This window comes from Panthera uncia, assembly GCF_023721935.1.
Source record: "Panthera uncia isolate 11264 chromosome D3 unlocalized genomic scaffold, Puncia_PCG_1.0 HiC_scaffold_8, whole genome shotgun sequence".
In the NCBI taxonomy this organism is placed as follows: Eukaryota; Metazoa; Chordata; class Mammalia; order Carnivora; family Felidae; genus Panthera; species Panthera uncia.
The window spans coordinates 12,189,371-12,216,278 of NW_026057586.1; positions in this window are offsets into that span (position 1 = coordinate 12,189,371).

Sequence of the window (26,908 nt, forward strand, 5' to 3'; positions counted from 1 at the left end):
AGGTGGTGGAGGCAGCTTGCGGAATGATAATGGGGACAGTTCTTCCAGAAAAGAAAAAGAATGTGCAGGACCCTGAGATGAGAGGGAGCACAGCTTGCTAAAGGGATTGAAATGCAGTCATGTTTTCAAGCCACAGGGCCACAGGGAAAGCAATGCAAACCCAGTCCGGAGATTTCAAAATGGACTTACCACTCAAGGATTATAGGTCACATACCATAAATTTGGTTTTCATTCTAAGAGCCAAGGGGAACACAACATTTCATTAAACAGATGATTGCATGATCAGATTTATTTTACAAAGGATTTCCAACACTCAGCTCACATGGATACACCTCAGGGACAGCAGCTTCTTCGGATCTCCTGTGCCTTTAAGGATCTGTTAAAATATTTTAGCTGACACCCAGAAATGTGTACATTTGCACAGACATCCAGAAATGCATACAACTTCAGAGTTCACTGGGCTGCTAAAGCCATGACATTCGTGTTAAAAATTCCTATACCACAGTGAAATGGCATTTGTAGTTTTAGGGCTATTGATCAGAACCCTAGACATAGAAAGTCAAAACTTACAGAAATGATTTTAAAAGGGGGCTTTGAAACTCAAATAATTTCTGTTGACATAAGAAAGAGTCTAAAGACACTAATGCCACTTTAGCATCTAAGGGCAGAGTTTTAAGGCCTGGATGGCTAAAATTGGACCTATTAGTTCACTGATAATGTCTCAGTTTAGCTCCTAAGAAATGCAATACTAATCTAGTGCATTAATTAAAAACACACAAAAAAATGAAAACCCAGGTCCAACTTTTACCATTCTTGTCCTGCTCAACTTTCAGCCAACTTACCTTCTAGTCCCACATGCCTACACAAGGATTTTGCTGTTGTTGTTGGCCAGACTCTTCAATATTTTCATTTCATGGAGATATCCACTTAGCTTTCAAGCTGGTTCAAATCCCTTCCATTTCTGGATTCTTCGTCTGTAGGTTTACACTTTCTCGTCAAATCTGACACCCCAAACTGTTCTTCCTTCCAATACTGACTTTGGCTTCTCATCCCCACCATGCCATATGCTTATTCCTTAGACTTTGTTCAATTATTCCACAAACAGCGTGGCCTGAGCCAATGTAGTAACTTGAGGGTGTGATGGGCAATGATTCATGTCAAGTTTTCTCTGGTTGCATTTGGTGATAAATTAAGAAGTATGCATAAAGCAGCAGAAAAACGAGCCTAGAAGCTGAAATGATTTAGGGATAGGACTGAAGTTGAATGGGCACGTTCAGAGGCATCACACTTACAGAACACTCTATGCTTCTTGTATGTTTCTTTTATTTTCAACCAAAGGCAATAACAAATTTCTATTCTGTGTATCTCAAGGGAGATGTTGAAACTAATGGCAAATTCAAACCACCATCAGCGTAAGAGCAGCCAGTGTTACAAGGTAGGGGGTTGGGGGCTAAATACTTCTAGGTTTACGACATGCTTACAGTGAGATGAATCCACCAAAGAAAGCATCTGCTAATAAAATGACTACTGGAATCTATAAGAGGCACTGAGTCTTTGGGAAAGAATAGTAGAGGTGGATATGTGGAGGACAGCAAAAATAGGTAAATTTGAAAGAGCTGGAATACAGAACAACTGTTTAAGGTAAGTAAGGATTGAGACTGTGAAAAGAAGTATTTTACATCATTGACATTGACAGATACATGGAAGAGGATCCGTTCTTGGAGTGAAGAAAATGTATTTAATTTTGGACAACATGAGTTTGAAATTTTTATGTAAGGTTCTGGTACAAATATATAGCAGCTTTGCTCAGCAAGGTAAGACTGATGCTCAGGAACCATGTCAAGGCCAGGATTGGTTTCAGAGTTATTATGTATGATTAGTAAAGTGATTGGTAAGCCAAAGTACACAGTTGTATGGGCAAGTACATAGTTGTATGGGCATAGTTGTACAGGTAAGGAGTAAAAATAAAGTCAAAGACTAGAATCAGAGGAAATATATAGTGCAGTTAACGTCAAAATAGTTCCAGGAGATGTGGGAGTCTCAGAAGTCAGCAGTGAAGGCGTTCCAGGAAGCTGGGTCTCCATAATGTCCAAGTATCCAGAGATATCAACGAGCATGAGGACTAAGGAATTTGGTTACTAGTAAGTAATTGGGACTTTTAAATAATACCTTCAGTGCAATAATGGTGACAGAAATGCTGCAGAATTAAAGAATCAGTAGTTGTAAAATCGACAGTATACAAGATAATGAGTATATCCTGCTTTTGAGATTTTTTTAAAAATTTGATGTGGAAACACAGACAGGATTGTGTGTGTTTTCCAGAATCCATGAGATGTCAGTACTTTTAAGTGGCTGAATGAAATACTTAAGAGAGACAACTTGCTTTTTTTTTCCTAATTTTTTTTTTTATGTTTTTATTTATTTTTGAGACAGAGAGAGACAGAGCATGAGCAGGGGAGGGGCAGAGAGAGAGGGAGACACAGAATCGGAAGCGGGCTCCAGGCTCTGAGCTGTCAGCCCAGAGCCCGATGCCGGGCTCGAACTCAGGGAGTGTGAGATCATGACCTGAGCCGAAGTCGGACACCCAACCGACTGCGCCACCCAGGCGCCCCAAGAAAGACAAGTTGCTTTTTTTTTTTTTTATTTCATTTATTTTTGGGACAGAGAGAGACAGAGCATGAACGGGGGAGGGGCAGAGAGAGAGGGAGACACAGAATCGGAAACAGGCTCCAGGCTCTGAGCCGTCAGCACAGAGCCCGATGCCGGGCTCGAACTCAGGGAGTGTGAGATCATGACCTGAGCCGAAGTCGGACGCTTAACCGACTGCGCCACCCAGGCGCCCCGACAAGTTGCTTTTAAAGATCAGAGCCCAGAGAAAACAATCGAGGGATAAAGACAGCAAAAAGCATGGAAGTGAGTGAGTGGATCAAGAACACATAGGAAAGTTTAGACTGAAACACCAGCAAGAGGACGTGGGTACAGTCAACATGCAAATCAAGCACACAAAACAGTACTCGCCTCCATGCGGAGAAATGTGGGGAAAACCCGGGAAAACCCAAGGAGTATTTCAAAAGGAATTTCAAGATCAGGTACGATACCTAACAGGCTCTTTTATTTCCTCTACTCAGTGACCCAATTTACACTCTTTTGATCGGTATTGATATATCCTAACTTAAATAATGGCTGCCTTATTTTTTTTTTCATTTCTTATTAAAGAGCAGATAATAAAATAAAAACCACATAGGGACAGATAACTAGCAGAGTTCAAAGAATCCATTACAACAGCTGAAGGGGAGAGGGGTGAGTATAGTATGTATCTTTTTAAATCATCCTGGGTGTCTTTTATGAAGAGAACCAAAAAGCATACAATGCGGCAGGTCAGGGGCAATTCAAACTTAAGTGAATCAAAAGGAAATTTTAGGTGCACCTTTCAAGGCAATACAAATCCCAATAATAAAAGGTTCTTTAAATACATCAAAAGGGCTGATTCATTCAGCAAGCATTTATCCTGTGCCTATTCCATGAGCATCAATAGGACCGGGGGTAATCACTGATTTCAAGGGCCCTAAAGGGTGGAAAATGGAGTGAAGGACAACTGTGAAAATTTGTTCCCACTTTTTTTGAAGAAAATTATCAGAAGACCCCCAACTAAATTTTCTTTAGTGTCACATGATGCATTTTTAAACCTTCCTCTATTGAAATAATTTTAGGTTTTTAGAAAAGTTTCAAAGGTAGTATGGCCAGTTTCCATGTACCAACTCACCTAATGTTAACATCTTACGTAACCATGTATATTTGTTAAAATTAAGAAATTAGCTTTTGTATAATACTAGTAACTGAGCTAGAAATTGTGTATGGACTTCACCAACTTTTACACTACTGTTCTTTTCCTGCTTCTAAATAACAAGGGGGAGAGGTACACTCCACAGAACCGACACTAAGAGAAACCCACAAATCCTTGAGGATGACAGCAGGTGGCATAACAATGAAGGTAAACCCCAAGGAATTCCCATTGGTATCACACTCTTGCGTGTCTCACTCGCATGTATTGTGAAGTTATCAAATCTATAATAAAGCACTGTTATCTTTAAAGTTTTTAATGTTTATTTTTGAGAAAGAGAGAGAGAGAGAGAGGCAAAGCATGAGGGGGGAGAGGGGCAGAGAGAGAAAGACACAGAACCTGAAGCCAATTCCAGGCTGAGTTGTCACCACAGAGCATGATATGGGGCTTGAACTGAGAGATCATGACCTGAGCCAAAGTTGGATGTTTAACCAACTGAGACACCCTAGCTCCCCAAGCATTTTTTGCTATCTTTAAACAAAGAAGGAAGAGGCAACAAAAATTTTATATAAAGATTATATCTTGGGGCATCTGGGTGGCTCAGTAAATTAAGCATCCCACTCTTGACTTTAGCTCTGGTCATGATTTCACAGGTTCATGGGTTCAAGCCATGTGTTGGGCTCTCTGCACTTTACAGCACAGAGGCTGCTTGGGGTTCTCTCTCTCCCTCTCTCTGCCCCTCCCCCCACCGGAGCTGTCTCTGTTTCTCTCAAAATAAATAAATAAACTTAAAAAATTATATCTTGTTAATTTCACTAAAAACTCTACTCCTGTCTTCCACCAAATATTATTCAGATTTTGACAAAAGATAAAAAACAACAGTAACAATCATAGTTAAGTCTATTCTCCTGAATTTGAACCTCCACATGTAGGCATATTGAATCTGTCCAAATAGTGAGTACTGCCTAAAGTGACCAAGATGATAAAGCCCCAGGGCATATCCCAGAAGAAAATGTTCTATTTTCCTCACTACAGCTTACAAACAATCAGATCCCCGTCTACTCTCTTCCTGATAAGCTGACAAAGAATACGGACCCTGTGGAGCATTTCTCACCCTAATATGGTCAGGCACACCAGTCCTAGGAGCTTGGCTACCCTTCTTTTTATCTGTGCCACACCCAGGTTCTCCTTGTTGTCTTAAGTTTACTTTGAATACATTTATATTGTTTGGCACTATATTGTGTGTGTGGTTTTTTTTTTTTTTTTTTTTTTTTTTTTTTTTTTTTTTTTTTTTTTTGGTTCTTCATTATTTGTTTTTGCAAGTGATTAAAATACTGTGGACTATCTTGTTAATCTTGATGTCAGGACCACTGTGGTCCTTTTGTGTTGTAATCATGAGTAACAACACTTAACAAAAGCAAGAGGTGTAGTGTAAGTGATTTATTGTGTTTGACACTGTTTTTTGTTCTGATATTTACGCAATTTTGTTAGCATTACATAAGCTAACTGTTGTCAATTCCTCCTCATAAGGCTTTCTATGTGTGGCTGTTTCCTAACATTTTATTAATACGATATGAAAAATTTTTAGGAGCTCCTTGAGAAAGGAAACCATTTGAAAATTAATCATAATTTTGTGCCTATATTGGAAAATAATCTATTTTGAAGCAGTTGTCTTCAAATTTTATACATGAGGTTCACCTAAGAATTTTTAAATTCAAATTTCCAGACTCCACATATATTGCATTTTTAAGCAGCTTTCACAATTAGACTGCATTTTGAGAACTACTGAACTACTTGCCGTTGGTACTAGACTGTGAAAGGGTAGTTGTAAAAGATAAAATGACATTTTTTCCAATCTCTGCTAACAAAAACTTAAATGAAAACTGATTTTTAAATCAGAGATAAGTATCCATTTTGAAGAAGATTCTCTCCTTTCAAAGATATGACTAAAATCTTCAATTATATTTTTCATTATAATAATTACACTTTCAAGACAAATTCACCCAACAGTTTATTTGCAAAAGCCCTAAATGTTTGCATAACTCCCTCATGACTTTTTATAAGACATGCTTAAGCCATTATGCGAAAATGAGATTGTGATCGGATGAGGGGAAAATCATTATCTTGTCTTTTCTACATACATCATTCCAAAATTTAGAAAAGACATGATTAAAATAAAATTCTTTGCCCAGTTCTCAGACTTCTGAAACAATCCATCAATCAATCAAATGTGAAAACTTTGCTCAACAGGATAATAAACTGCTAGCAATTCAACAGGGGTTGTAGAAGCTCACACATATATCATGTTTCCCCTTCCTTCAAATGTGTACATTAAATTCCTACTCCTGGTAATGACTGAATAGTTAGTATCAGACTATTGTCTTGCCAGTAACAATTATAAATTCCGTCTGGAAAAAAAATTGCCTGAAAGTACCAGACAGCACAGAGATAGAAACTGAAAGCCCACAAAGAGTGGAATTCACAGTGTTTAAGAATTATTTTTTTTCTAATTGTCCCCTGGCCTGTGTGAATTCATGCAATACAGTTCATGCAGAAAGAGAGAATATTCTTATATTTAAAAATAGAGATAAATATTCAGGCCAAGCAAAGTGGCTGCAAATTTAGGCAAGAAATCCCCAAATAAAAGATGCCACAGAAGGGAAGCCCAAAGTTGTTACATACAAAATTCACTCAAAATTTTGGCTGACTGTTAACCTGCACATATGAAGGACAGAAATCCAAGAGTCCAGAGTAAAGTAATAAATACAAGTCTAGAAGAACAGAACAGAGATTTCAACAGCTTCTCAGTTCCAGGAGCAACACAGTTTTGAAGTTCAAGCCCAAGCAATTTAAGGACTGGATACACACCTTGGGATTTCTATTGAAACCATCAAAGAGCCATGCCTCAGAATTAACAATTATACCACAGCACTAACAAATTAAACAAAAACAAAAGCAAAAACAATGCCCTCCCCCCAGTGAAATATGCCAGTGAACAAAGCCTGAAACTAGGCTTTCACATTATCAAGGTCTTCTGTCAGTAAGGTAACTCTTCTACAACAGAAATCAATACTCTTTTAAGAGGAAGACAGAAGTATCAAGTTCTTTGCAAAGTAACATGTACAATCTCCATTATACAATTAAAAATAATCAAACATGAAAAAATAATAGAAATGCAAAACCACAGATGATCCGTATGTTAGAAGACAAAGATTTTTAAATAACCATAAAATTATGCTATAGAAACTATAGGATATGATGGATATAATGAAAGAAGAGGAGGGAATTTTGGGCAAGTTATGAAAAATAGAAACAAATAAAATAAGATACCTGTAATCAAACCTACACTGTGTAAAACAAATAGATAATTGATTAATCAATACAGAATAAATGTTCAATGAAGTACAAAGCAATTATTCAACCGAAAGTCTAAAGAATAAAAAATAAGTAAAAGGGCGGGGGGGGAGAGAGACCAAATAAACACAACCTCTACAATCTGTAACAGAGTATAAAAGGGTAGTCTAACTTATATATATGTTAGGAAAGGTTAGCAGAAAGGCAGACAAAGACAGACAAATATTTGAAAGAATATTGGCTGAAATTATTTCAAATTTGTTTAACAACAATATACAGCTCCAAGAAGTTTAACAAACCCATGGTAGGAAAAATAAATAGAAAACTACACCTCGGGTCATCCTATTAAAAAAGTGCTAAAAGTGAAAATAAAGATAAATATATGGAAAGTACCTAGGGGGCAGGGGCTATTATATAAAAAGGTCTAAAAATAAGAGTGTCAGTTCATGGTCATCACAAAAAAAATTGAAACCACAAAAAAGAAAAAAAGAATGTCTCTAAAGTACTGAAGCAAAGATTAAATAAGTACACATTGAGTAAAGCAATATCTGAACAGGTTCATTGCCAATGAAGTCTCTCTGAAAGAAATTCTGAAAGAATGACTTAGGTCATTCAGGCTGAAGTAAAACTAAATTTTCATTTCTTAGGAATAAACAAAGAACACTGCAAAGTTAAATACATTGGTAAATTTATAAAATTAGAGATGTGTTTTAATAATTCAGTAAGCCCTTTATTATTAAAATAATTTGCATGAGAGGCATTTACTGATTTTACTTAGAGTTTATTTAAAAGTTTATTTTATAGCTGCATATATGTTATAAATATGTTCTCTGTTGGTTAACAGAATAAATACAATACAGTTTTTAATTGGGAATTTTAATGTTTTAAATTCATGATTCTGAATATTAAATCTAGTGTGGTAACAGATGCAGCTAAACAGAGTACAAGTTTGTATTGGGTTTATACCACTCTGAACTTTGATTTTTTGGGGGGAAGTTTTGTAAAAGTTTTATAGCTGAAAGTCACATTAGTGCTCCAGTTTTTACTACAGCACAGAGAGAGAGGTTTTCCTAACTTGAAAATTAGGAGGGATATGGCCTTTTGTAGCAATGTGGATGGAACTGGAGAGTGTTATGCTAAATGAAATAAGTCATATGGAGAAAGACAGATACCGTATGTTTTCACTCTTATGTGGATCCTGAGAAACTTAACAGAAGTCCATGGGGGAGGGGAAGAAAAAAAAAAGAGATTAGAGTGGACGAGAGCCAAAGCATAAGAGACTCTTAAAAACTGAGAACAAACTGAGGGTTGACGGGGGGTGGCAGGGAGGGGAAAGTGGGTGATGGGTGTTGAGGAGGGCACCTATTGGGATGAGCACTGGGTGTTGTATGAAAACCAATTTGACAATGAATTTCATATTTAAAAAAAAAGAAAAAGAAAATTAGGAGGGAGAGATTAAATATTGTGCCAAGGATTCCACAGCTATCTAATAAAAAAGGAGAGGTTAACACCAGGACCACAAGAGTTAATCAGTCTTTTTCACCATGGAAATGTCATTGTTAGGTTTCCCTTGGTCAGACTGCTTTTCACAATAAGTGTCAAGTCAAGAAAAATGAGAAATGGCTTGCATTTTTGGTTATCCAGTACTTGCTTTCCCAAAGTATCATTAAATAATTACTTCAGTCTACAACCAGGCGTTATTTTCTTTCCTAGAGACAAATAACCTTCCCATATAGTGTTTTGTTCCTGGTGAAAAAGAAATTTTACGGTGTTGCATTAATTAGTAAGTGATTTAAAAGATACAATTAAAGTTAGTAAGACTTCATAGAAGTTCCCAATAAATTGAGATTTACAAAGAAAACGTTATGTAATTTATTAGATGCAGAAGATAGGGCATGGTGGCTATTCGGTGGTACCAGAGAACTCATTGGTTTTCCCTAATCATTATGCTTTTTAATTTCCTTCACACATCAGTCTGAAGATAAGCCCAAGTTATCTCATGTGGCTTTTTTAAATAAAAAAATAAAATAAAATAAAAAAACCTCTCATTTGAAAATGAAAAATTAGATTTAGTACTTTTTAATGTCACTAAAAATGGTGAGGAGATATCAAAGTTATTTTGTGCTCTGACACACAGACAAAGAAAGGCTGAATGAAAGTATAACTTCATTTAAAGATGAACAGATTTTATTGCTTAGTATTTGCCATTAATACAGATTCATTGTGTATCATTGTTATTTTATATATTTATCATTCAACTGGGTAGAACAATATCTTCACAAGAAGTATATGACATGGCTCCTATTTGAATTTCACTTATTCAAAAATGTTTCATTTATTCAAAAATGTTAACTGAATTTTCATAACAGGTCAACAGGAACAGTGCTAGATAATAATAGGACCAAAGATGAATTGGATACAAATTTCTACCATCCATTCATTGGCTTAAAATTTATTTAAATGAGCTTTAAAGGTTATGTTGTCAAAAATGAAGTATTCCATACATATCATATCCTATGTTACTCATACAACACCTACAACCATCACACCATGAAAATGATGTTTTTCATATAGAAAGTGTACGAGTCCCCTCTATCCTTAGGTGTCTTCCTGGAGTTATTTATCAGAATGGAGAAAAGTACTCATTACCAGCACAAATGAGTCAGAATTAGGCTTTGCTTTCCTAAAGCTGAATTAATGTCATATCCAGGAATTGTTTAATATGTCGAGTGTGACATTGCTTCGGTATCTATTATGGTTGTGTTCGGCATTGCTTCTGGCTAGAAGGGTAAAGTATTTTATAGGACGAAATCCAAATCCCTTTTCTTGAATTGTCTTATTGGCAATAACAAAATACATATCAAAAAATGATAAATAACAAAAATTCAATGATTATGCCCTGAGTTTAAAGATATGAAAGCTTATCAAACAAAAATTTGATTTATCCGTTTATCAGTCATCAAGTCCTGTTCCTAACTATAGCTTTCGAACTAGCTCTTTCCTGTATACTTTTCCTGCATATTCTTGTAGCTCATTCCTTTTCTTTCTCAGGTCTCTTTCCTGAATGAAAGGTTGCCTCCTAAAGAAGTCTAAGCACCCAATTCCAACGTGTGTGTGTTGGGGGTTAGTCCCCCTACAAGTCCAGTAATTCTCTGGACACCTGCTGGGTGTCCTATAATCAACTCATTTCTAACACTGTCTATGGGGAATAGCGTCAAGTTCCACAGGTTAAAAGTTGTCTCACAGGAGACTCCTACCACCACCACCTCAGAGGCCAATCATAAGCTCCAGTTGTCACCTGTGCTTCCAACCAAATGACTATAGATAGGAGGTTCCCACAACCCCCTCCTTAACTTGCTAAAACAGGTCACAGAACTCATTGTTTTACTATACCATTACTAGATCATTGTTTTATTATAAAAGATAGAACGCAGGAACAGCCAGATGAAAGGCATCCATAGGGCAAGACATGGGGAAAGAGTGTGGACTTTCCATGCCCTTCTGACCTTGCTACTTTCCCTGAATCTCCACATGTTACCAACCCACATTCCAGGCCTTCTTGGTATGGAATTTCATGGAGGCTTCATTACATAGGCATGACTGATTAAACCAGTGGCCATTGATGACTGAACTCAATCTTCAATTCCTCTCTTCCCCAGAGGCCATGGGAGTGGGACTGAAAATTCTAATCCCTAATTACATAGCTGGCTCTACTGTTAACCAGCCCCCATCCTAAAGAGAGTTCCAGAATTCCTCATTAACATAATAAAGGATGTTTTCATGGCTCTCATCACTTAAGAAAATTCAAGGGGCTTTAGAACCTCTATCCCAGAAACAGTAGCAAAGACAACCTATATATTTCTTATTATAAATCACAATATAACATCTCCTCAGTGAGGCCTTCGCTAACTACCCTATTTAAAATTATAATTATCTATCTGGAACTCTCTAATACTTCCCCTTGCTTTCCCCGCCCCCTTTCTATAGTTAGGACCATCTGACATACTGTATAATTACTAGTTTATTAATCTGTGATATGTCTACACACTCAGGAATGTAGACTCTAAGGAGCTTTGGTATCTTAGGTTCACTGCCACATCTTCGCCTATAATGAGGCCGGGCACATAGTTCACATTACATAAATATTTTTTTAAGTCAATGAACATATCGTGCAACTTCAGTTAAGTATGCAAAGATAATGCGAGGTCAAGACTTTGACTTAATTAACATTAATACACACATTTATTTAAATCTTCCCCTTCATCCCTGTATAATTGTATTTTTTGAAGTAACAAAGCATATGGAAATTGGAAGAATAAAATTTTCACATACTGTAAAAATGATTTCATTTGAGGATAAAAAGTAATTTACCATATAACTTTTTTTAAATGTACACAGATGACTTCTAGACAAAGAAAGCATACACATTTATATTAAGTGAGTTTCAACAGAATATAGGCCATATTACATTAATATGGGAAAAATGTAGCTAACCCATATATCGAATAGAAAAATGAGCTAATTATTAATATTTAGGTAATTAGCAGAAAGCAAAAGAAATGTAATTAACCAATTTATGTAATAAAATAAAGCATAGCAAAAATTTTTTTCATCTAAATACAAATAAACAAGGCATTATTTACACATGTCCTATCAATGTGCATTATATTTTAGGATTCTTGATCAGTACTATAAAACACATTTTTCTTGTTTTATGCCCAAAAGGCATATTGTTTTCTGAGAAATGAGCAAGACAAAATTTTATAAAATAAAACAACTGTTGAGAATTATGTTGAGTCTATTCAAAATTATTTTTTTGTTGTTTATAGCAAATACTTCAAATTATGAATTCAAGCATTTTACAACAGAAGTATTAAAAAGACAAAAAAAAATCTGTTTGTAGAAAAGTTATCAGAAACTTGCAAACAGACAAAAGACGTTTTTGGAGGTCTTTTAGATGCTGTTTTGGGCTGCATTTCTTGCTATTGACTGGGCTATTTTATAATTCCGTAAAGAGAGATATAAATTTACAGATTCTGTCTAGTGAAATTGCAAATACTTTTTCCCCAAAAATGATCCCAAAGTTTACTATTACAACTCTGCATAACATTAACCAGTGTTGTATCTAACTGAGCGAAGTTAACATTTATTTAATAATTGCCTATAAATATTCAGCTCCTCAAATGCATTTTGAACTGATTTTAACATCTACCTTAGTGGTTACCTTATTAACTAATGAGTTGAATAACATTTTTGACATACCTTCATTTTATGTTTTCCTGAGAATCTTCCCTTTACCTTTTTCTCCCTATGTAATGAACGGTGGTGGGGGTAGGGGTGGGGGTTGGGAGGAGGAAAGAGAGACAGACAGACAGAGAGAGACAGAGAGAATCTCAAGCAGTCTCCATGCTCAGCAGGAAACCTGAGCAGAGCTCAATCCCTTGCCCCAAGGTCATGACCTGAGTTGAAATCAAGAGTTAGATGTTTAACCCACTAAGCCACCCAGGAGCCCCTGAAATATAGATTTTTATTTTAATTCTATGATATATCAGTAGTGCATACATAGCAGGGTCTAAAAAACATTTCTTAAAACCTATGATGTTGATAATATAATATTTAATTAAATACAGTAAGTGTTAAAAAAAATTCATTGCTTATTCTCTTTCCTTGGCATGAAATTTATGTTTCATCATAAGAATTGATTTTTAATTCTGAAGGCAGTTGACACAGTCTTGACATTTCCTTTTCAGTTTTTATTTTTGTTAGACTATAACCTCATGGATGATTAAAATTAGTGGATATTCACATAAACCTGATTTTGACTTCAATAGGTATCATAGTTTAAGCTTTCAGTTATGCAATATGATTAAGTTCTAGAACTATGCAGCACAACATTGTGCCTATAGGTAACAGTACTGTATTATGTACACTAAAATATCTGTTAAGAGGTTAGATCTCGGGGCGCCTGGGTGGCGCAGTTGGTTAAGCGTCCGACTTCAGCCAGGTCACGATCTCGCGGTCCGTGAGTTCGAGCCCCGCGTCAGGCTCTGGGCTGATGGCTCGGAGCCTGGAGCCTGTTTCAGATTCTGTGTCTCCCTCTCTCTCTGCCCCTCCCCCGTTCATGCTCTGTCTCTCTCTGTCCCAAAAAAAAAAAAAAAACGTTAAAAAAAAAAAATAAAAAAAAAAAAAAAGAGGTTAGATCTCATGTTAAGTGTTCTTTAAGTGTGTGTGTGTGTGTATGTATACATATATACACACACATATATACGTATACACACACACACACACACACACACACACACACACAGGATGTGACCTTTTGTGGCTAGCTTCTTTCCACTTGGCATGTCTTCAAGAACCATCCACATTGTTGCATGTATTAATATCCCACTGGACGGACATCCCACAGTTGGTTTATGCACTCATTCTTTGGTGAACACTTAGCTTGTTCTCATCTCTTAGTTATTGTGAATAGCACTTCTATGACCATGTTTAAGTGCTGGCTTAAGTATCTGTTTACAGAGTATACCTAGGAATGGAATCAGGGGTCATATAGTAATTCTATGTTAACTTTACGCAGAACTGAACTGTCCATGAAACACTGAGAGTTGGTAAATCCACACAGACAGAAGGCAGACTGGTATTTGCCAGAGGCTGGGAGGAGGGAGGAATGGGAACAATTACTTAATGGGTGTAACGTTTTCTTTTGGAAAGATGAAATGTTTTGTAATCAGAGAGAGGTGATAGTTGCACAATATTGTGAGCGTACTAAATGTCACTGAATTGTTCGCATTAGAATGTTAAATTTTATATGTATTTCACCTCGTTAAAAAAATGCTAAAGTCTATGTGATAGTAATGCTGACGGGGTTATAGAAACAACATTTAATCTCATTTTATTTTTTTTTTCAATATATGAAGTTTATTGTCAAATTGGTTTCCATACAACACCCAGTACTCATCCCAAAAGGTGCCCTCCTCAATACCCATCACCCACCCTCCCCTCCCTCCCACCCCCCATCAACCCTCAGTTTGTTCTCAGTTTTTAAGAGTCTCTTATGCTTTGGCTCTCTCCTACTCTAACCTCTTTTTTTTTTTTTTTTTCCTTCCCCTCCCCCATGGGTTTCTGTTAAGTTTCTCAGGATCCACATAAGAGTGAAACCATATGGTATCTGTCTTTCTCTGTATGGCTTATTTCACTTAGCATCACACTCTCCAGTTCCATCCACGTTGCTACAAAGGGCCATATTTCATTCTTTCCCATTGCCACGTAGTACTCCATTGTGTATATAAACCACAATTTCTTTATCCATTCATCAGTTGATGGACATTTAGGCTCTTTCCATACTTTGGCTATTGTTGAGAGTGCTGCTATAAACATTGGGGTACAAGTACCCCTATGCATCAGTACTCCTGTATCCCTTGGGTAAATTCCTAGCAGTGCTATTGCTGGGTCATAGGGTAGATCTATTTTTAATTTTTTGAGGAACCTCCACACTGTTTTCCAGAGTGGCTGCACCAATTTGCATTCCCACCAACAGTGCAAGAGGGTTCCCGTTTCTCCACATCCTCTCCAGCATCTATAGTTTCCTGATTTGTTCATTTTGGCCACTCTGACTGGCGTGAGGTGATATCTGAGTGTGGTTTTGATTTGTATTTCCCTGATGAGGAGCGACGTTGAGCATCTTTTCATGTGCCTGTTGGCCATCCGGATGTCTTCCCTAGAAAAGTGTCTATTCATGTTTTCTGCCCATTTCTTCACTGGATTATTTGTTTTTCGGGTGTGGAGTTTGGTGAGCTCTTTATAGATTTTGGATACTAGCCCTTTGTCCGATATGTCATTTGCAAATATCTTTTCCCATTCCGTTGGTTAATCTCATTTTAATATGTTTGAATTTATGAGAACATTTTTATTTTGTCTTTCCTAACAACAGAAAAGTTCTCTGTTAATATATATGACTGAAAATGTCTATTTGCTAATTTATCTTTCTGTATATAATCTAAATCTTAAGGATAATTTATTTCATTAAAATATATACTGCTAGTTAAGAAATATTAAACTGATCAGATTGATTTATTAATAAGTAAAAGTGTTATACATTTAAAATTTTCCAAATTGAAATAAGCACACTGAAATATCTTAAATTTCTTAAAAAGAATTAATTAATCTATTCATATGTTATTAGAGGGATAGTCATATAGTTAAAAATCAATTGAAAGGGTTAAATTAACCTATTCTAGAAGAGTCTTACTATGTGAAAATAAAACTGTAAATATTTTTACATGTTATGCCAGGGACCAACAATTTTATATACGTGGATTCTAGGGACCGCCACAGTGGTCAGTTGGTTAAGCGTCCAACTTCAGCTCAGGTCACGATCTCTTGGTTTCTGAGTTTGAGCCCCGCATCGGGCTCTGTGTCGACAGCTCAGAGCCTGGAGCCTGCTTCGGATTCTATGTCTCCCACTTTCTCTGCCCCTGCCCTGCTTGTACTCTGTCTCTCAAAATAAATAAACATTAAAAAAATTTTTTTGATGTATATGTGGGTTCTGTATATCCAATCTGCAAACTGAAAATACATTACAAATCAGAGTATAATGATTTTAATACTATTGGTTTTATTATCTTATATTTTGTGTATATGCTATCTGTGTCCAATGAAATATTTAAGGGAAGCAAGCTAAAGAGAATTTAAAACAAAACTTCTCTGTTAAATTTTATTAAAAATGATGACAAGTTTTCACATTCCCACAGGGACATGAAATGTACTACTTCAAGGTATATTATGTTTTTATATCTTGTTTTCTTCTCTCACTGTATCCATGCAGACATGGTCATTATCACCTTGTAAATCAACCAGTTAACATAGACTTCTCTTTTCATTTTTTAAATGTTTTCTTAAAATTTATTTATTTTGACAGGGAGAGAAGTACAAGCAGGGGAGAGACAGAGAGAGAGAGAGTCAGAGAGAGAGAGAATCCCAAGTAGGCTCTGCACTGTCAGCACAGACCTGGATGTGGGGCTCAAACTCAGGAACCACGAGATCACGACCTGAGCCAAAATCAAGAGTCAGATGCTCAACCGACTCGAACCTCCCAGGTGCCCCTTAGTGTTCTCTTTGTAAACTGTGTATTGAGTTTCCCGACTTATTTTTGTACTCATATTCACATCACAATAACATTACCTGCATATAATTACACCCCCATTTTAATATATTCTTAATAATATCTTATCTCTTTCCAATCATGAGTTTCATGACTATTTCTTTTTTAACTTAAATTGCAACAACATGCTGATAAGTTATCATGAAGAAAATACATCAGAGCTGTTAAAATATTACAATTGCTGCTAATTTAGGTAATTACCTGTATGTCTTCCAAAGGGGGGGGAAACATTTTATACACTTTGAAGTTTGGTCCGATAGAAGGTGCCAACGCATTGCCCATTTCCATGGTGCAGTCAGTGTATTGTTAGTTCTCTTGTGATTTTCCCTTTGGTCAAACCATAATTATCCCAACCTGCATACAGAGGAAAAAAGGAAAGAATACAGAACCCCAACATGCTTACAGGGATGACTGCAGAGGAAGCCACAATCCAGCATGTATGTATATAGTAAAGACTAATTCATGGCCACTTGGCAGGAGGCAGACATTACCTTGGGAAAAAAGAACTATGCAAACACACTTGAGTCTGACTGTGTAGTATTTAAAAGAAACCGGAATATGTAAATTGGCTCCTTAATGAAATCTTATGACATTATATTTCATTCCAAATAATATTAATAGTTTCCTATGAATAGTGGTCATCTTTAATTTTTAATAAGAATGTGGTATTAAAATCGGAAAGAGGTTACTTAAAATAGCACTGAATTCTGAAAAAGGCCAACTGCTCAATTAATTCAATTTTTCAAAAACTAGAAAATAAGTTACTGCATACTAAGTCTAAATTAGTCAAAGGACTACGGGGACAATGAAAATTTACCATCTGTGCTTCACGACCAACAAAGACACTAATTTCATATATGAAGTCAAACACAAGAGTTATGGCAAAATTACATGGTGATGGCAAGAGATTACATGAATAATGGGATGCTAAAATTAACCTCAGAGTCACCAGCAAGTAGATGCTTCTCCATCCTGTCAGTCAATCTTAAATCAATTAAGATATTCTGAATAAATTGCTTCCACGGAGAGAACCCATTCATTTTAACATGTCAATCTCATTGGATGTTTTTCACTGCACCCTAAAAATGCCTTTACACTGACACATGTTTAATTAGGACCAAATAGAGGTTGTTTCTCTTCCCTATACTTAAAAATCAAAATCATAGAAAATTTATGACATAAAATTAAAGTTTATTCCTTAAATATTTGAAGTTTTCAGCAAAGTAGAGAGTGACAGGATTGAAAAGAGAGAGGAGAATTTATGATTAAAAACGGGGAGGGTTTGGCTTTGACGTGTATCTAATCATTAATGTGAAAACTGCATACTTAGGCACCACCCAAATCAGTTAAAAGCAAGACAGATATTCAGTCAAGATTTTCAGAAATAGAGAAAGAAGTATAATTTTAATTCTGTCTTCAATTACTGATCATAATCCAAATATTAATCTTGTACTGCAAGCCATCAAGAGAAGTCATCAGAATTGTGGTCATCTTGTGTAATTGGCCTATAGGATCTCTACAGAAGCATTCTTCTAAGGTGGCTGGCATAGAGGCAAGGACAAATAGGGGTTTAGCTAGGCCAGTTCAGCCAGATTCCCTGTTCTTTTCATGCAACTATAACCAAGATAGCATTGGAAGTTTCTTTGTCTTTAAGATGTGAATAAGCTTGTCCCCAGTCTATTGGCGTCATCATCTTGAACAACTGGAATTCTACACCAAGTAAAAGTTTCAATTCCTACCCTAAGATTTCTGCAGATGGACTTAACATTCTCATCATGACTTCTGGAGCTCTTTTTTCTACAGAATCAGGTTAGTTTGTGGATTGTCTGTTTTCTTGCATGTAAAGTCCCTCATCTTAGACCATCTCTCCATTTCCAGACATACATACAGTCCTTCGGTTTTCTTTCAAGAGAATTCTCTGCTACTGTATTTACTGAGGATCATTGAGGCAGCAGAGATGAAGTGTGATTTAAATGGGAAGGGGAAGAGTACTTGGTGGGGAGGGGGAGTGCTCTATAGAAGCACATCAACACTTTATTAGATGCCTCTGTTCTTAAATGTCTTTAAGGCACCCACCAAATGAACTGGAGATTTCTCTTCTCTCCTTTCTCTCCCTCCTACCTGAGATTTCTCCTCATTTGAAATGCTCAGACATTAAGCTCTATATGTCTTCTGTAACTACTCACATTGTAGTGTTTTATTTATCTCATTCACTAAGCTAAATTTTAGTGAACTGTCAAGAGGTTATCTTAAGGATGATAATCTTCAAAGAATTTTGGTCTGGGTTGGAACTATAAACTGATACGTGAGTCATCGCTTCCCCACATACCTGGAGACAATACTAAATTCAGAAGGAAAAGAGGTACATATTAGCACTCAATGGGGGAAAGAAACCTGAGAATGTTAAATCTCTAAAATACAAGTAAAATGAAATACAATCAAACTCTCAGTGGGGCTGCAGGCTTAGAGTAAAACTGCATCTGTTTCAACTGTTGAAGTGGCCCATTTAAACACAGACACACCCCTCAACAAATACATTTTACTGTAAATGTGTCAAATAAATGTGCTTGGAACTTTCATTGTATGTCATTTACCTCTTCATGCAGAGCATTTATTTGTGATTGTGAGCGTTACCAGCAGTGTTTTGTCTGACCAGGTATTTGGACAACACCTTGAATTGGGGGAATTTGGGAAGTAATTATGCTTTCTATGCATGAGGCAACTATGAGAATAGACATATTTCATGGAGGAACATCTGATCTCTAAATGTTCACATTAAAAAGAAAAATTGCTCATCTGTATTTCCTATTGTAGAGCAAAAGTATAATCAAGGAGAGACAAAATATATCCACACCTGTATTTCATATACATGTATGCACATATGTGTGAGTATGTGTAAGTGTGTATGTGTGTGTCACTGAAAACACTAAAGGACAGTATGTTTTCTTCGTGAGGGTATTATATATGTTATTTCAGAATTACAGTACCAAAAATAGATTTTATCACTTACCCCTTCATCTCCTCAATCTTTCAGAATAAACTTCAAGTGTGACTTTAATAAGCCACCAATTATAAGGTATGTCATTACCTCATGAATCATTAATAAATTAAAAAAACCTCGTGAATTCAAATCTGGCATAAGTTAACAATAATCTTGTGTAACACATGGGTCAGTTACACACTCCTTTCGTTACACTGATTTTTCTTTCTATTCCAAAGAAATTTTGCAACTTTTAACCGCATCAGTTTGCACTCCATGTCATGGGACTGGCAGTCATTCCACATGAATACTGATAGTTAAACATCATCTGCTGTGGGCATTTTCCTTTCTTGGTTACCATACACCCATTTGGACGTGGCTTTGCAAAACTATATGGGACAGCTGTCATTTTCCCCGTGAAGACTATTCATGTCATTATTATCGATGTGATGCCCCATTGCTCTCTTTCTTTCCCTTTCTAGGAGCACAATAAATTTTTGTTTCAGTGCTAAAATATTTTGTAATCTTTGGGTGATTTAAATGGCAATAAAAGCAACACATAAAGTGACAAGAAGGCACACAACTGTATTAAAGTGATAAAATACCACCAGGTTTGGACAAACTCTCGCATGCACAAGCAAAGACAACTGGCTTGCACCTATCTCTTAGCTACTGTGATTCCAAGATGCCATTGATTGCAAAGTAATGATCCACATTTCAGAGATGTCATAATGTAGAAAACAAAGTCTTAAGAAACAATGTGCTGTCATATTTATTGAAGTGCACTACGTGCTAGAAGCTCTGCTAAGTGTTGGAGTTTATAGAAGGACTGTGCATGTGGCCACAATTTGTAATCAAATCTTCTAAGAGAACATATGAAGTATGATGTGGTGGGAGGAAATGGGCTGAAGGAATTAAAACAGGATAGCCCTTGAAGCTGGGAAGACTTGTCAGTTGGTCTAAAGTTGAAAGAGACATCTAGATTTTAGATAGAGATGGTGAGGGAAAGATACTGAAGCCAGAATCAGATTGGAGCAAATATCTGGGGGCACAAAAACAGGATATTCAAGAGATGGTGAGAGAGTTTATTTGGTTGAAGCTTAACATTGAGAAGGACTCATTATCAATGCGATTGGAACAGACTCTAGAGAAGATTCTCCTGAAGTAGGCTGAGAAAACAAGGTAAGTCTTGAATTTTTCTGGGTTCACTAACATGTGTTCAGAGTTTTTTTTCTACAAGCCAAAGCCATGTTGCTGACTTATCTGGACCAACATGATCATTTCACAAAAGCCAGTTTTTGGTGTATATCAAGAGTTTCAATTATTTGTAAGCAAGTGAGGGATGGGGTGACAAGGTGAATGTGCTTTCTCCATCCTTATCCTTAATGACAGGTGGTTCTGAGTAATGAAAGTAAGTTAAAAAGAATCTTTCTACTAATGAATATTCCTGAAAGAAAGAAACAAACAAACAAACCTGAATGAAAGAAATGCTCCCAGAGAAGTCATTCTTCCGGCAGAACTGGCAAAACTCAGATTGAGGAGCAGAAGGCAAAACCAAAGTACTCTAGACTTAATGAGCTTCCCCAATGGGGCTCACGTTAGTGATCTTTTTACACCTTTTAAGAGCATGCCCCACAAAGTCCAGCATCCCCAAACTACTTCTAATAAAGAAACCACAAGGTGTGTGTTAAAGTAGGATTAATATACTTATGACACATCTCTCCAACTCAATGGTTCTAACGAAATCAACAAAACCACAGTGTAACCATTTAGAAGCAATGTGGCGAACACACTGGTAGCTGGGAAAACTGGAAACAGGGTTTGAGGTAGTAAAGTGTTTTAATAAATCAATATGAAAATTAATGAGGAGGGGCACCTAGGTGGCTCAGTCGGTTGAGCATCCAACTTCGGCTCAGGTCATGATCTCACGGCTCCTGGGATCAAGCCCTGGGCCGGGCTCTGTGCTGACAGCTCGGAATCTGGAGCCTGCTTCAGATTCTGTGTCTCCCTCTCTCTCTGCCCCTCTCGCACTCATGCTCTCTCTCTCTCAAAATTAAATAAACATTAAATTGTTTTTTTCAAAAAATTAACTAAAAGGATAATAACATGGAAATACAATGAACAGGGTATTTTAAAAAATACCTGTAAAAGACTTTGTATCACCTACAATTGGTCTCTATTTACCATGAAAGTAGGATAAAGTAGTTTGAAAAATAAGAAATAGAAGAAGAAAAAATACAATGGTTTCCCTTGTCCGAGGACTTGGTATAATGAAAAACTGGTGGGTTGTTGTCCTCAACAAACACAAACTAGAAGTAGAAAAACCCCAGATGAAACAAATACATCACTATGAAATTAATGGACTCCTCAAGCCACTTCTCCATTCTGAAGCTTTCAAATAACTTAAGATTTTACTTAAATAAATTCTAGTAAATAAAATAAAAAGCATGTCTTGTGTTTACGTGTTTCATTCTCTGTAAACATTCAAACATTACGGAATTTAGAACAGAAAGCAATAGTTATGCACCCCATGAAAATAAACAGACCCACAGTCTTTTACCTGCCAAGTGGTAGTCCTTAATTGCCATTCAAGTACAAAAAACATCGCTTAAAAGACACATTATACTTTTATTATCAATGAATAGAGATTTGATAGCCTTTTATCATTTTGATTCCACATTCAATAGATCTTGAGGTAATGCTGTTACTCTATTTATTGAAAAGTACTAGGGGCGCCTGGGTGGCTCAGTCGGTTAAGTGTCCGACTTCAGTTCAGGTCACGATCTCGCAGTCCATGAGTTCGAGCCCTGTGTGGGGCTCTGGGCTAATGGCTCAGAGCCTGGAGCCTGCTTTCGATTCTGTGTCTCCCTCTCTCTCTGCCCCTCCCCCGTTCATGCTCTGTCTCTCTCTGTCTCAAAAATAAATAAAACGTTAAAAAAAATTTTAAATAAAAAAAATTAAAAAAAGAAAAGTACTAGACATAATAAAGAATGAGTCAAGTAATACTTCACATTGAAATACTCGTTAATCTTTCTTTACTGAAAGAAACTTTTGAAGTGTTGTTTTCAATCTGCAATGCTTTTATTTGTTTTTTCTAAGGCCGCTAGCAGTATCACCATACATTTTTCTATAAGTTTTCAGATACCATGGGAGACTTCATGTGACCATCCATCAGAGTACCTGTTTGCCCAGTCACAGAGCCCTCCTGGGCCCACAAAAGGTAACCTGTAGGACCTGTGGACCGTGCTTATCATTGATGTGCTCATGTTACCTGAAAGGGCTAAAATGCAACAAAGAATTGCTTTAATAGTAAATCTTTTATCTAAAAAGATAAAATGTCTGCATAGACTAAACCCTGCCAAAATCTTTAGACATGGATGCAATCCACTGAACAGGTTAGGATTTTAATAGCTTTTGAATGCTTCAAAAAACCTTTAGAAATACGTTTTCCAAAATCAAGTAGCCAGGACAAGCCCTCCACGTTGACTTGGTGAACTGATTTATTCAAATTTGGGGAAACAACTGACATGAAAATGTGCTCAACTTCACTTCTTGTAAGGGAAATCCAAATTAAAGCCACAATGCCATACCACTCCGGACACTAGAATGGCTACAATGAGAATGACAGAAAATACCAAGTATTTGGCAAACATGTAGAGTTAGCAAGAATTTCCATACACTACTCACACATTTTTTGTATACTGTGAAATAATTTCTATAAAAACAACTAAATAAACAGAATGCGACATAATTCTACTCCTGGGCATGGACCCAAGAGAAATGTATACACTAATTTAAAAAATGTACTATTCACAATACCTGGACCCTGGCTGTAACCCAGATGTTCATCAGTAATATAATAGCTATAAATGATGGTTTATTCACATAATGACATACTATTTAACAAAAAGAATGAAAGATTACAACCACATGCAAAAATTTAGATGAGCTGCATATAGTATGGAATAAAAAGAAGCCACTGACAAAATAAGGTATGATTCATATAAAAAGAAAAAAAAGGGCAAAAAAAAATCTATACTGTTAGAAGTCCAAATCATGACTATTCTTGAGTCAGTAGCAAATGGGAAGGACTTGTGAGATGTTGACGTTTCAATCCCTGATTTATGTCTGATTAAACTAGTGTGTTCCATTTTCAAAAATTTAATTTAAAGATGTTTTATAGCATCTGTGCTTCTCTGTATATATATATCTATAGGTATAGATATAGATATATAGATATATAGATATTATTTTTCACTTAAAATGTTAAAAACTAAAAAAAGATTAAATAAAATAGATCTGTTACCACAGTAAAATACTCTAAATAACCGCTCACCTTGACATTAGGGGTAAAATTACATCTTCAAACCTTTGGAGTTTCTGCCTCTGGAGCTACTAGGGAGAGTTAAAACACGTATCTCTTGAGAGCCGTTCCAAACATCCACCTCTTTGTTAAAAGTGAGTAAGCATGACATTAATGAAACAAACGCACACAGCAAAATATGTTCAAAGAGAAAGAGAAATGAAGAATGGTTGCCTGGGGTCAGACATATTGAAGATCTGGGTGCATATCACCTCTTCTTAGTGAGGCAGACCTGAGGGGTTTTGGTGGAAGGCAGGCATAAAAGGCACACTGACTCTCCACATACATCTAAAATTTAAAACATACTCAAACAGGTATCTGAAAAAGAGGTAAGTTCACATATGCTTAGCAAACTTGTGGACTACAGAAGACCAGTGATGGAGGAAAACACACACGCGCGCGCGCACACACACACACACACACACACACACTGATCTGTTAGGAATTAGATTGTACCACCAATTTAGCACTTCCTGATTTAGAAGTCAGGAAGTTTAACTCATGACTTCTTATTGTATTATTTTCAAATTCTGGGTTAAGATATATCTATCTTACTTCAATTGATTTGTCAAACTCGTTCTTCATTCAAATTGAAGTATACAAAATTCTAAGTTCTGCGTATTATGGAGTGAAAAAATTCCTTGCCACACTCGACACAGACAGAGGGAGAGAGAGAGAACAAATTGTTGTTGTTTCACTACACTGGCTTTGTTGATACAGATGTCCCTTCCCAGAATGTCGAAGCACAGGCGTATAGACACCAGGTGAGCACCAGTACTTTTCCTGAAACAGGGGTTAAGCTTTCATCAGCCCTTACCAGATGCTGGCATCTTTAACATCTCTTTGTCCAAGGAAAGAATTAAGACTAATTAGTCCTTCAGAAATGATTACTTCTCTCTCCCCCAGGAAATGAAGATTTACAATGAAGGTTGAAAAAAAAGGAGGTAATCCATACTCCTGCTTAAATTTTATTTATTTTAGCTTCCGAATAGAAACACAACTGCAGCAGCAGGGAAACAGTCCCAACGTTTCCAAATAATGAAAAAAGAAAGAACATTTTGACCGTAATGAGAAAAGAGGGACTATTATTGGGCTCAATTCCACAAAGTCATTTACTAGGAAATTGTTATAAAACACTGAGAATTAAAGCATCCCTTTATACTTAGTCAGTAGCAAAGGAGGATAAGTGTTTAATAGTTGATTTATAACCTCATTTTACATTCTCCTTTTTACTTGCATCAGTTGCTTGAACTCTAAGTTCATTTTGTCATAAAGAAATGGGAATATAATCACATCCTAATTACATAGCTTTGGGTTATTTGTACAATTAAGTTATCTGTTACAAAGTTAATGAATGTTAATAATGCAATTCTCTTCGGTGACCTAATTGATATACTAACATTTATTGTGCACTGCGGTCCATTAATTGAGACATACTTATTGAATGAATACTTAATAGTCAAATATATATATTCAGTTATTTATGGCAACTTTGTTGTTAAACAGTCTCTCACTTTTTAAACTTCTAAATAAGACAAAAACAGCAATGCTAATCCATTTATTTCATTTATAAGAACACTTGGACATCAACATAAACTAGTCTCCCATGACTTGGGAGAAAATATATTCTTTATCCCAAATACTGCCACAACTATGGAAAAAGATGACTAGCAAAAATATGCCTCAAATATTAATGCCCTTGAATTGTGATGCAGAGAATATTGGAAATAATGGAGGAAAACCTCTATGATACAGGTAAAAAAAAAAAAAAAAATACATGCACCAGGTATTATTAACATTAAGCATTCCAACCACTAGGGAAACCTTGTTGCCTTTATTTCTTCTGTTTAGATACTGTCAGCAGTCACAAATCAAGTTAAGGTTTATATCACTGTGTGTTAAATTATATTTATGCCCTTGTAAAGCTGTGCAACATTGTTGCCTCGTGTAAGAAAGCTTTAAACCACATGTTCTGCCAAGTAACTGTTGATGTTTACTTCCAAAATTCCATCTGGTTGCATGAGATACATTAAACAATGACCTTTGAAAGAGTCCATTTTTAAAAGACTATCTTTAAGATGCTTATCTGTATATGTCACCGATGGTTTATACCTTCTCCTAATAACTTTGATACTATTATCCCATTTCTTACAGTGCCTTTGATAACTAAGATTTCCAGACTTAATTTTAGAACATATATCTTCATAAAATGCAACATATTATGCTAAGAAAAATAAACAAACAAAATGTCCCTAACCTTGGAAATGGATATGAAAGTTGTATCAATATATAAAGTTGAAGGGTGTAGTAATTATAACATAAAATTTATTTAATTATTTTCATCTGAAGTATCCATATAATTGAAGCAAATGTGAATTCTGCTTGTGGGAATTATCTCCATTTTCCACTTCAGTTAGCTAGTATAAAAATAAATAATGACATTTTATATCCCCAAGCAATTAATACTTAAGCATAAATAATATACTAGTGTTGATGTTTCATGGCCTTATTTTTAGCATTGAAAATGCATGCTACTTATGTGGTTAAGTAATATATTAGAGTGTAGCCACTTTTTTTTTTTTCATTTCTCAAAGTCCAAAATGATCTTAAATCAATTCATTATAAATGTTGAGCATATAACAGTTCACACTGACTATTTGCTGTCTTACACACTTAAGGAAAACAGGTAAAATCATACATACTTCCTTAGGTATTTGTGAAATTAAATTAAAAAATTGGTTTTAAAGCAACACAAATGCCCTCAAACACAGTAGTGGCATTGAGGCATTGTTGGTATAAGCTTACACTTAAGGATATTCTAAAAGTTCCAGCCCTCTGTAATAATTCTGTTATTGTTTCAAATTTATATATTTATCTTATATGCAATTATAAATCATAAAAAAATAAGATTCTATCTCTTGTAAACTTAATTCACAAAATTCCAGTTCCAAAATGAAAAGCTTGCAAATATTCATTCTTTTATAAAGGTAAATGTAAAAAATTATTTATATTTGGATATATTTATATCATTAGACTATTACTACATTAAACAAGTAAATGAATAAGAATTTATGAAAATGAGGTGAAATACTTTCCACTAGATCAATGGCATTATTGCCATTTTCTGGAAAAACACCTAAAACTATTATTTAAAATATTGTCTGTAGTTATAATATCAACATGTCTTTCCATAAATGAACACGCCTACTTTTCAGGGGGGATTTCTTAGAATGAGAAAAAAAGTTCTGTGTTGGTTCTGATTTTAAT